We start from the raw sequence: 8,821 nt of genomic DNA, 5'->3' as shown, positions 1-8,821 counted from the left end.
GGCGGCGCCACCTCCTGTGGCAGCCTCCCTCTCTCCACTATGGCTCAATAGGCCCATTAAGTTACCTGGGGGGTTCCGGTAGCCTCTCGGTACTCCGAAAAATCCCTGAACCTTATCAGAACCATTCCGGTGTCCATATATAACCTTCTAATATATCAATCTTTACCTCTCGACCACTTCGAGACTCCTTATCATCTCCATGATCTCATCCGGGAGTCCGAACAAACTTCGGTCACTGTTGGGGATATTACTACTGGATGTAAACCGGCCAGGTGTAGCCGGGTTAACTCCTTGAAGATTAGAAGCCCATGAAGATGCAAGGATGATGGCGCTTTACGAAGGCCCAAGGCCCAAAGGCGGGTTAAAGCCTTTAAATGTAAACCAACCTAGTCATGTAACTTGTATTGTAAGATAGGAAGGATAGAGATCAAACCGGACACGTTTATGATCCGGCTTCGGGACTCTGTAGCCCGGTGGGCGTCAACCTATGTATATAAAGGGACGGCCCGACAGCGGTTTGTGGATAGACAACAACTCGAGGGCCAGACAAAGAGGATTCGCTCCCTGGCCTTCGAAACCCTAGAAATACCAATCACAACTAGACGTAGGCTTTTACCTTCCTTGAAGGGGCCGAACTAGTATAGAACTCCCCGTGTCCCCTTGTCCGGTTTAACCCCTTTGAGCTAACCCGTAGCGATGGCTCCACGACTAAGTCCTTTCACAAGGACATCTGCCATGACAAACCCACGACAGTTGGCACCCACCGTGGGGCTATCGCACGATGGTTTTGAGTTCTCGAAGGGCAACTTTGATGGACTTAAGGGATACGCTGTGGCCGGATGACGAAGATTCGTCGCGACAAGCTCTACATCGACAATGCAGGATGGGGTCCCAAGGCCGATTCAATCGAGTACGGATACCGGGTCCCCTTCGGTGGGATTCTTGTCTTCATTGGCAAGATTGGCGAACCGGCCCCTGAGCCGGACATCTGCACCGACATCATCGAAACGGCTCGACGTGCAAGTTCTTCGCCGGTTCAGCCCGTGGCAAAGCATGTTTTCATAGGTGTCATCCATGGAGCGAGATACGAGGACGGGCCGGTGTCCGATGGAGAGACCGTGGTCTGTTCTGATGACGAGTCTTCTGGAGAGACCGAATCGCTTTACCAATTACAGGACGGCCGGATTGATGGAGGATCCGAAGGCAACAGTATTTCAGATTCCCCTGATCTGCCAAACCGGGCCGCCATCTTCATGGCCGGCACACAATCAGTGCCTCATTCATCGGCCGCCGCAGCAATACTCTCCGGTTCAACAACGGCCACACCGACAGGGGCAGGAAGCTCTGCGCCGCCTCCAGCCCAAGTCTAGTCCGATTTGTTCGACGCTTTCACAACAATGATGGCCGCGGAGGTGGATGCAGCGACCGGGGATCAGTGCAATGCGGAGATTGCATAGGTGAAAGATCAGATAGCTCAGGCTAAAGCAGACCTGGTGATAGAGAACACCAGGATGGCTACAGAACGGGCTGAATTGGAAGCACAGGCCTACCGGATTAGGCTGGATCAGAATGCTTCAGAGGAAGTCATGAAAAGAAGGTACCGATCGCGTCTCCCATCAGTTTATGAGCCGCAGAATCTCTTCAACACACCTGGAGCAGGAGCTGGTAACCAACCCATATTAAACCGGGCGGAGGCATCGGGAACAGGAGCGCCGGTTCAACCGCGCACGATGGACCCGCCTCGCCAGAACAACGTTGTGCCACAGTATGTACCCACACCTCCCGGGCATTATTCCAACCCGTTGGACAATATTGTGGCCGCCGCTTCACCAGTTGGCGACGGCGAGTCACCATTTGCGGTTGAAGCACGTCGGGCTAGGGATCTCCTTCAAACATCGCTAAATCAGCAGCAGGCATATTCGCACAGTCGTGAGAGGATTCATTCCACTCCCTGTCCAAGCCGGAGCTATATAAGACACGTGGAGGATGAACCAGCTGTGTCCAGCAGTGCACGTCGCCGAAATTCACCCAAGGAAACAACCCGGCAGGGGGAGGTGCTAATGCGCAGGATGTTGTGGACCACGGCCGCGCACGTCGGGAGGCCGAGTTAGCAGCTCGACACGGGGCACGACAACATACTCCCGGTTCACCCTACCGCTTCAGTAGAGCCAGGTGTGGTCTTCAGTTCCTTTTGGTGCCGTGTCTCACCCCCGCTCTGCGTAATGTGAGACTACCCAAGGACTTCAAGGGACCTCGTAAGGTACCAAATTACACCGCCGATTTGCAACCAGAGGCGTGGGTGGAAAGCTATGAGATGGCAATGGAGATGTTAGATGTGGATGAGGTAGTGTGTGCTAAATATTTCACCATGATGTTGGAAGGAACAGCTCGTACTTGGTTGAAGAGCTTACCAACTAACTCTGTCAGATCATGGGCTGAATTGAAGCACCAGTTTACCCAGAACTTCAAAGATACTTGTAAGCAGCCAATGTCAATCGTGGATCTGGCCGCTTGTGTCCAAGAGGAAGGGGAGTCCACGACCCATTGGGTCAAACAGGTCTCAGCGATTTTGCACTCATCAGATCGTATCAATACAGACACCGCAGTGTTAACATTAGAGGGCAATTGCCGTTTCTTACCACTCAAACAGAAATTAGGAAGGCTTTAACGTCACTGTTATGATATGTCAACGCTCATGGCGGCTTTGGTTAAGTACGCTGATTCAGATAATACCAAGGACCCAGATTCAGAGGAGGACAAACCGGGGAAAGGGAAAAAGAACGGCAACGCCAAGGGTCAGCAGCATAATCCGGCAGGCCATGGGAACAACAGTAAGTGCAAGGCCGACAGCAGCTTGGACTTTATTGCTAATACCAATGCTCAGGAGAATGGCCAGCGCCATAAGGGCAAGCAACCCCAGAGGGGTGGAGGTTCAGGCCCCAATTTGGAGCGCCTGTTAAATCAGCCCTATCCAAAGCATGGATCAAAGGAGAAGCCAACATCGCATCTTTGGAAGGACTGTTATATCATGCGGGATTTCAAGAATTCCAATATGTTCCAGTATGATAACGGCCCTCCCGGCGGGTCAGGAGGCGGTTTCCACGGGACGGGTTTCGGAGGTGGTTGTTCCGGTTTAGGGTTCCAAGGCAACCAAACTGAACACATCAATCAAGGGCACCAAGGCAACCAGGGAGGCTACAACCATCAGGGGAATCAGTAGCAACAGCAACAGTCAGGTTACCAGAGCAATCCCAAGCAGCTTAATAGCGGGCAATATCATGTTTTCACTACTAGTTTGTGTAAGCGTGATCAGAAGCTTCACAAAAGGGTGGTAAACTCTGTCGAACCAGCAGTGCCTCAGTATTTGCACTGGTCTGAGCAACCCATTTTATGGAGTAGAGAGGATCACCCACCCCGGGTTGATAATCCGGGTCACTTGGCCCTGCTGGTAGCCCCGCAAGTCGGGGGATACAAGTTTACTAAAGTGCTCATGGATGGCGGAAGCAGTATCAACATTCTATATTATGACACATTCCGCCGTATGGGGTTGACAGATAAGAATCTTAAACCGTCAAATACCGTTTTTCATGGCGTGGTGTCTGGTAAGTCTGCATATCCTGTTGGCAAGATAGCCTTAGAGGTGGCTTTTGGAGATGATTATGATTCAAGGTCAGAAACATTGACGTTTGAGGTGGTAAAAAACAAAAGTCCGTACCACGCCTTGTTTGGGCGGCCAGATTATGCTAAATTCATGGCAAGGCCATGTTATGTTTATTTACAGCTTAAAATGCCAGGTCATAAGGTGACTATCACAGTACATGGAAGCACAAAGATCGCTTTGGAATGTGAGGAAGGTGATGCGGCTTATGCTGAGTCGGTTTGTGCCACGGAGGAGCTGAAATTCTATAAGGAGCAAGTTGATCCGGCAGATATGACTTCTTTGAAAAAAGCCAACTACGGAACACCATCCGACATTGAAGTTTAAATCGGCCACAGATACTAAGATGGTTGACTTTGTTCCTGGCGATTCATCCCAACAGTTCAGCATCAGCGCTAACCTGGATCCCAAATAGGAAAGCGCACTCATCGATTCATCCGTGAGAATCGGGACATCTTTGCATGGAAAGCTTCTGACATGCCAGGTGTACCGAGGGAACTCGCTGAGCACACACTCAACATTGATCCTAAGTTTAAACCGGTCCGACAATTTCTCCGTCGCTTCAATGAAGAAAGGCGTAAGGCTATTGGTGAAGAGGTAGCCCGTCTGTTGGCTGCAGGGTTTATTGTAGAGGTCTTTCATCCAGAGTGGTTAGCTAATCCGGTGCTGGTTCTTAAGAAAAACGGCACTTGGTGTATATGTGTGGATTACACAGATTTAAATAAATCTTGCCCTGCAGACCCCTTTGCTCTCCCTCACATTGATCAGATAATTGATGCAACGGCAGGTTGTGACCGTTTGTGTTTTCTAGATGCGTATTCTGGTTATCATCAGATAAAGATGGCAGTTAAGGATCAGGAGAAGACAACTTTCATAACTCCCTTTGGAGCCTTCTGCTATGTTTCCATGCCTTTTGGACTCAAGAGTGCCTAGGCAACTTACCAGCGATGTGTTCAGAATTGCCTTCATAAGCAAATTGGGTGCAATGTTCATGCATATGTGGATGATATTGTGGTAAAGTCCAGAAAGGAGACATTGATAGATGATTTGAGAGAAACCTTTGACAATCTCTGGGTTTACAAGATGATGCTCAATCCGGAGAAGTGTGTCTTTGGTGTCCCGAAAGGCAAGCTCGTGGGTTTTCTGGTGTCAAACAGAGGCATTGAGGCTAATCCGGAAAAGATTGCAGCAATTACATCCTTGGCTAAACCGGCGTGTATCAACGATGTTCAACGTCTGGCCGGCCGGATTACAGCCATAAGCCGGTTTATCAGTCGCCTTGGAGAGAAGGCCATCCCTTTATATCAGATGCTCAAGAAAACAGATAACTTTGTCTGGAGTGAGGCAACTGATAAAGCATTCGAGGATCTGAAGAGGCAGCTAGCTGAACCGCCCGTGCTTGCAGTGCCGATCAATAAAGAGCCGCTATTACTATATGTGGCTGCTAATGCCCGGGCTGTTAGCGTAGCCATTGTGGTAGAGCGCAAGGAGCTTGGCAAGGAATATCTGGTTCAATGGCTGGTTTATTATATCAGCGAGGTGCTCATTGAGTCAAAGCAGAGGTATCCGCATTGGCAGAAGCTGGTGTATGGAGTGTTTATGGCAAGCCGGAAGCTTAAACATTATTTTCAGGGCCATCCCATCACAGTGGTCAGTTCAGCTCCTCTGGGCGATATCATTCAAAACAGAGAAGCAACTGGCCGGATTGCCAAGTGGGCTATCCAGCTTGGACCTCATGGGCTCAAATATATACCCCGCACGGCGATCAAATCCCAGGCACTCATGGACTTCATCAATGATTGGACGGAGTTACAGGCACCTGAAGAGAAACCAAATAATACATATTGGACTATTCATTTTGATGGGTCCAGACAGTTGGAGGGCTCGGGGGCTGGAGTCATACTAACTTCCCCACGAGGTGACAAGTTTTGTTATGTCCTCCGTTTATTGTTCCCTTATACTAACAATGCAGCTGAGTATGAGGCTTTGCTCCACGGTCTTCGGATGGCTAAGGAGATGAATGTAAGCCGGGTTAAGTTCTTCGGCGATTCAGATATAGTGGCTCAGCAGGTGTCTGGCACTTGGGATTCTAAGGACCCACTCATGGTTGCATATCGGCAAGAGGTGGATGCAATGGTTGGTCACTTTAAGGGTTATCAGGTGGACCATATAGACCGGCGGAAGAATGAAGCGACGGACGCTTTAAGTCGTCTTGGTTCCCAACGTAAACCGGTCCCGCCAAATGTCTTTCTTGATGTGTTGCATAATCCATCAGTCAAGGTGCCAACCGAAGAAGATTTGGCTATTCCTGACCCGGAGGCTCAGTTGGTGGCAGCTTTACATGCCATACCGGATTGGACAATCCCATATCTGGCCTACATGAACCGGGGCGAGTTACCAGACGATGAAACGTTGGCCCAACAGATAATCCGATGTTCCAAGTCCATGACCATACTCAACGGGGACTTACATCATTACAACGTTTCAGGAGCAATTCAGCGTTGTGTTTCTCCTCAAGAGGGTTGTGAGATTTTGCGGGAAATCCATGAAGGGGACTGCGGTCACCACACCGGTTCAAAGTCTCTGGTTGCTAAAGCTTTTTGCCCCGGTTTTTACTGGTTGACGGCACATGCTGATGCGGAAGACTTAGTCAAGAGATGTGATGGGTGTCAAAAATTCGCCCGCCGTGCGCACATTCCGGCTCAAGAGTTGAGGATGATTCCAATTACGTGGCCATTTGCGACTTGGGGGCTTGATATGGTTGGACCCTTCAAGCGATCCAAGGACAAAAAGACCCATCTGTTAGTAGCAGTTGATAAATTCACCAAATGGGTGGAGGCAGAGCTAGTCAACAAGTGTGATGCAGCCACGACAGTTCAATTCATCAAAAAGGTGATATTCCGATTTGGCTTTCCACACAGCATTATAACTGATAATGGTACTAACCTGTCAAAAGGGGAGATGGAAGAATTTTGTCAACGTGAGCACATCCGGCTTGATCTAGCATCAGTGGCTCACCCCCAGTCTAATGGTCAAGCAGAGAGGGCAAATCAGGAAATTCTACGGGGTATCAAACTTAGGCTTATGGTTCCCTTAAAGCGGACGCCGGGTTGTTGGGTTGAGGAGCTACCTTCTGTGTTATGGAGCATCAACACTACACCCAATAGATCTACGGGTTACACACCTTTCCTCATAGTCTATGGAGCGGAGGCAGTTCTTCCTAGTGACATCCGTCACGACTCGCCCCGTGTGACGGCTTATGTTGAAGATGATAATGAGAAGGCACGTCAAGATTCTCTGGACCTGTTGGATGAAGAGCATGATCTGGCAGCAGCACGATCGGCGATTTATCAACAAGATCTCCGAAGTTATCATAGCCGCCGGGTTAAAACCAGAACCTTTCAAGAAGGCGATTTGGTGCTCGAGCTCATCCAGGATCAGACTGGTATGCACAAATTATCCCCACCTTGGGAAGGACCCTTTGTGGTCAGAAAAAATCTGCAAAACGGGTCTTACTACCTCATTAATGTTCGAGAGCATAAAGACTCATGTCAATCGGAGGAGGAGACCAAGCAGCCATGGAACATAGCTCTCCTTCGGCCTTACTATACTTGAAGCCATAGGCTCTTCATTTATACATATTTATGACAATATATATATTATATAATAAATCGGAGCCTCCGTTATAAGCGGGGTATCTGTTCTTTTTACATCTTGTGTATATTATACGAGTTTGCTGACAAAGCGGAGTTTTTATTAATCCGGTCTTAGCAGTTGCACGGATATAAAGAAAATCACTAGGGGGCTTGGTCATATTTGAACTACAGCTACACCTCTTGATCGGTTTTGAAACCATGAAGGGATATCACTAGGGGGCTTGGTTGCTATCACACCATAGCTACACCTCTTGATAGGCATTTAGGCCACAAAAGAAAAATATGTGGAGCCAAAGAGAGTGTTGCACAAAGCACAGACTCAAACATGGGCACACATTGAGCACAGCTCACAAAGTTACTTGGGGGCTCTTTTTGCAAAGCAACAAAGAGTTTGAAAGGACCCTTGTAATTGGCTATCAAGCCAGGGCTTGGAAGCCTGGTGTATTCACCTAAAACCCCGGGTTAACATGCCTTCATCAAGTAAGCCACTCTTGTCCAGGTAATCCTGGTATGACCCATTGAACGTTTGACATGTCAATCTTTTATAGACCCTGAGCTTGTCAAAGTTAAAATGATGATTGGTTAATTGGAGGCCCATCTTAAAAGGCTTTGTTAAATGGTTTAACTCAGAGGCCTGACAGCCCATGAAAAGCCTCGATTTGGAGCCTGTCAGCTCATAAAAAGCCTTGTATATTTTCCTTTTTTTGAGTTTTATTTGTTGAAGTTCATTAGTCTTTTTTGATAAACCGGCGTCCTTGACCCGGCTTGCTTTTCAAATACAAGTTGTTGGCAGATGATCAGTTATAAACCGGTGTTTATTGACCCGGTCTGGTTTAACTAAATCACCAGTGTTATAAAGAAAACCCGGTAGTTATCCCGGTCCGGTTTAATATATAGACATGTATTACAGAGATGGGGTTATCAACATTCCGGATTGGTATTAACACCTTTGCCGTATACACCGTTGGTCAACCAATGAGGTATGTTATGTATATTTCTTTTTGTACAAACACTTTGATTATTTCATCTATGTACTTGTAACGCCCTCGATGCGGCTATAGCTCCCACGTGTTGAGGCACGACTTAGAGGCATAACCGCATTGAAAGCAATGTCGCAAGTTAGGCAATCGTCACAACATCCCATGTAATATAGATAATAAAAGGGGAGAAACATAGTTGGCTTACACTCTCCACGTCAATCAAAGTGCATAAATAACATTACATCATCCAAACACTCATGGCCCGACTACGGCGCCAAAATAAAAGATAACCCAACATGTGACACGGTCCCGATCACCCCCAACTGGGCACCACTACTGATCATCAAGGAAAGACACGTAGTATCATTGAGAGTCCTCGTCGAACTCCCACTTGAGCTCAAGCGTGTCACCTGGAGCGGAATCATCAGGCCCTGCATCTGGTTTAATAGTAATCTGTGAGCCACAGGGACTCAGCAATCTCGCACCCTCACGATCAAAACTACTTAAGCTTAATAGGAAAGGCAAGG

Source organism: Triticum dicoccoides, chromosome 7A (assembly GCF_002162155.2).
Source record: "Triticum dicoccoides isolate Atlit2015 ecotype Zavitan chromosome 7A, WEW_v2.0, whole genome shotgun sequence".
NCBI classification, from domain to species: domain Eukaryota; kingdom Viridiplantae; phylum Streptophyta; class Magnoliopsida; order Poales; family Poaceae; genus Triticum; species Triticum dicoccoides.
This window is presented reverse-complemented; position numbering follows the sequence as displayed.